We start from the raw sequence: 4,462 nt of genomic DNA, 5'->3' as shown, positions 1-4,462 counted from the left end.
GCACACGATTGGTTGTCGTTGGGTATATAAAATCAAAACAAAGTCTGATGGATACGTTGAGCATTATAAATACAGACCTGTTGCAAAAGGTTACTTGCAAAAGTACGGTATGGATTATGAGGACACTTTTTCCCCTGTTGCAAAAATGACAACTGTTCGCACCTTGATTGCAGTTTCTTCCATTCGCTAATGGAAGATTTATCAGATGGATGTCAAGAATGCATTCTTGAATGATGATCTTGATGAGGAAGTATACATGTCTCCTCCCCTAGGTATTGCTCGCCAACCACGTGAAGTTTGTCAACTTCGGAAGGCTCTATATGGTCTTAAACAAACCCCTTGTGCTTGGTTTGAGAGATTTTCTATGGTGATTACTTCGCTTGGTTTTTGACCAAGTAATCATGATTCGACTTTATTTGTTCGGTGTACGAGTACAAGTCAGATTATTCTTTCCTTATATGTTGATGACATGATTAATATTGGTGATGATCATGATGTAGAGTCTTTAAAGCGTGATTTGGCTTAACGTTTTTCTATGAAAAACTTAGGCTTGCTACGTTATTTCTTGGGGATTGAAGTTGCTCAATCTCCAAAGGGTTATCTTTTATCTCAAATGAAGTATGTTTCAGATTTGTTTGAACGAGCACGACTCATGGATAATCGGACAATTGATATGCCTATAGAGAGTAATGCAAAGTATTCTTCAACTAATGATGTTCCCCTATCAGATACAAGCCTTTATCATACCATTGTATGGAGTTTGGTTTACCTCACTGTCACTAGACTGGATATTGCTCATGCAGTTCATGTGGTTAGCCAGTTTTTCACTGCTCCTTCTACTGTTCATTGGGGAGTTCTTCGTATTTTGAGATATCTTTGTGGTACTCAGTTCCGTACCCTTGTGTTTCCATATACATCCTCTATTGAGTTGTGTGCCTATATTGATGCTAATTGGGGTAGTGATATTTATGATCGTAAGTCCACTACTGGGTATTGTGTTTTTCTTGGAGATTCGTTGATATCATGGAAGAGTAAAAAACAAGATGTTGTCTCTCGATCTTCTACATATTCTGAGTATCGAGCCATGGCTATCGCCACTTGTGAGATTGTTTGGTTGAGGTGGCTTCTTGCAGATATGGGTGCTCACATCTCTTAGCCTACCCCTTTGTACTGTGACAACGAGAGTGTGATAATGATTGCCAATAATTTAGTGTTTCATGACCGCACAAAACACATTGAGATTGATTGTCATTTCACACGTCATCATCTCCAGAATGGCACTATCTCCCTTTCTTATGTTCCTTCCACTTTTCAAATTGCTGATATTCTTAAGAAACCATTGACCGCCCCTCGATTTCATTTTCTGTCTGACAAACTCTCAATGCTTATTGTTGTTGTATTGTGAGTTTGAGGGGAGATGTTAGCCTAATAAGATTTTGGGCTTTATTTTGTATTGAGTTTATGTTGGCTCATTAGCTAGGAAACCATAATTAACTAGTCTATAAATTATGTATTTCCCTTCTATTATAATTGCACTTCTCATTTGATAATAATACGAAACCCTAGCCGTTCTATGTATTTTACTTGTTAGTTTTCATAATCTTCAATTGTAATTTACTATTTTTCTTTTCACTTTACAAAATATATCATAGTAACCATTTACTATGTAATCTATTATCTATTATCCATTTTTTCAGAGGCAATGGTATGGAAACGGGTGGCAACAACTAAAATTCCACTAAAGGTGAGAATCTTTAAATGCTCAACTTTTCTTATAAATATTCATTAATGTTATTAATATTTGGTCATAGTTACACCTACATAATAGGAAAAAAAGGTAACACCAGTTTAATAAACTTGTACAAAAATATGGGAAAGTTGAGGTGTTAGGACTTATTACTGTTAATAGTTGCAAGTGATTTACTAAGATTTGTTTATATAGTCGATGAAAAATTATTGTTATATATTTGAGAAAAACATAATGTCATTTTGGATGAACTTCTTCAAAAGGGATATTGTCAAACACGATCTACTTTGAATTTAGTAAAAATTATAATTTCGTGATAAAAATAACCTATACCCCTTTCCATTTAATGCAGAGCTAAAAAAAAAGACAAACTGTAAATACTTGCAAACAAAGAATGCAGGGATGAGTGGTGGTACAGTCAGCATGAATGTACCCATTTTCCATCCACAAAAAAGATCACAACGGCAATTTAAACAAGAGTAGCTCAAATGGTGATTCTTGGATATTTTTGAAGGATCAATGAGCATGCTCAACACTTTACATCCATGAACACAAAAGACATGCTATTGAAGTTGAATTGTTTGTATTGTTTTAAAAATATTAATGTGTTATTCATCATTATTTAAGGAAATGGCAAAATAGATTGAACCATGAAATGGGGTTATCAAGTACAAAAATAGTAGGTTTGTAAATTAGAATTTAGAATAGTTAAATTTAGGATGCTATTAATAGGTTAAGTAACACATTTAACCTAAGAATGGTCCATATATATTTATATATATTATGCATGATGTACAAGCCAAGTACCACATCGGTGACTAACAAAAATAGTAATGAACTTTATGTGACTAACAAAAATAGCACTGAAATTTGTGAGTAACAAAAAATTAAATGTACAGGTCTTATGTTAATGTTACAACTTAGATGTGGTTTGAAAGAGTGAGACGGTGAGATGAAAGTGAAGGAAAAATGACATTAATACTTAATAAAAATATTTATAGCATTCAACTTTCATTTGTTTTTTTTCCTGTTGTAACATCCTATTTCATTATTTCCAGGGTTCATGCTGCATCGTGCATGGTTGCAACCCCTGGTATAAATATATGTAAGAACTTTTGACATAAAATGCCTTAAGTTTGACAAGTTTTGTCCCATTTTGATGTGTTGATGCCCCTAATATTTGCGAAGTTTGGTTCATATTTGTAATTAGCCGATTTTAACCTTATATATCAGGTCCCACTTAGACTATATGGCGCTGACCGGGACAATTTGCTGACTTGGAGCTGACGCCACGTCTACGTTGCTTTCTTTAACAAGAAAAATGCAAGAATGGAGAGAAGAGAGGGGTATAATTTTTTATGCATAATTTTTTTTATGATTTGTACTTTTTATTTGTTTTTAATAGTTATTATATATCCGCCGGACTGTATTTTTAAAACGAATGTTGGGTCTGCAACTCAAGGTGCGGGCTACAAACCCTAGGGTTAAATACATTTGTCGGTATTTATAACTTATGTTTGAATATTAAACAAACGCATAAATTACAAAAAATAAAAATAAAATCAATAAATAGTTTTGTCATTTTGTCATTCATTCCTGTTTGATGGTTATGTAAGTGTTTGTTTTTGTAGCCGGGATTACCCAATATTTGACAGGAGGAAAAAAGCTTAGAAAGACATGGCAGAAGCCAAAGTCCCATTAAAACGATGGAACTTCTAATATTCATGTTATCTAAATTACCATTTTACCCACCATTGCAGTTCATTGTCTATTTTCTTGACAAGTTATATTACTCCATAGATTTAGTCTATATACAGACAATTTCGTTATGGTACAAGGATCTTTGTTTTAAATTTATAACTTTTTGTTGTATTGAATTAGTAGTTTATACTTTTTCATTTTTTACATATAGTTATACAAATATCTGGATATAGTGACGAATACACTGTTTTAAGTCAAATTTGGCTCATAGTGTTTTGAGATTCGGTTAAATTAATACTATTGTTTTACATATCAACTATATATATAAATTATTTAAAAATGAGAAAATATTATGGATACAATTATTTTTAATTTTACTGGTGTTTGCTGAAAAAAGCAAAAGAAATCCTAGTAATTAAGATGGCGAATATGTTGACTTGATTAAGTTGTAATACAAATTCGTTCAAGATGCTGGTTTCAACCAATTGTATTATATTCATTGATCTTTATGATCATGTAAAAAGCAAAAGAAATGCTTCGTACATGAGTCAATATCATCAATTTTATTTACAAGTTGCTGGTGGCTAAATGCAAGCTGGTTATAACAAAATAAAAACAAAACAATGCATTTTTCTATTATGCTTATTATAATTTTTTTTATGTTTAAATACAGATTATAGTAAAATATTATGTAAGGTATATATCTAAAGTTTCTTTAAAAAAAAGGAAGTAAAAAAACTATATACCAAAATGAAAATTACTAATTTAGGTATATTTTTTATTTGTTGTCAAAACTTCTTGATTTTTTAAAAAATTAAAACTCAACGTTGGAAATATTGTACTATCTCCGTCCAAGGATGATAAACAAAACGATAGATGATCAACCAAACATCCAAAAATTTCGAAATCTTACTTATATCATAATGTAATGTATGAACCAAAATCAAGTTAGATCATGTTTGACAGACTAGCTGAAAAAGTAGTTTTTAGCTGAAAAGCTATCTGGTAGCTGAT

General features: G+C 31.8%; 1 pseudogene; it reads left to right on the top strand.

The window, feature by feature from the left end:
• The first annotated feature begins 205 nt into the window (after positions 1-205).
• Positions 206-1,156, top strand: LOC145112359 (secreted RxLR effector protein 161 pseudogene; annotated as a pseudogene).
• The last annotated feature ends 3,306 nt before the right edge of the window (positions 1,157-4,462 follow it).

Source organism: Lactuca virosa, chromosome 5 (genome assembly GCF_052849685.1).
Source record: "Lactuca virosa cultivar CGN04683 chromosome 5, Lactuca_virosa_CGN04683_v6, whole genome shotgun sequence".
Classification (NCBI taxonomy): Eukaryota; Viridiplantae; Streptophyta; class Magnoliopsida; order Asterales; family Asteraceae; genus Lactuca; species Lactuca virosa.
The sequence above is the reverse complement of the archived record's forward strand: the minus strand, read 5'-3'. Positions and strand labels throughout refer to the sequence as shown.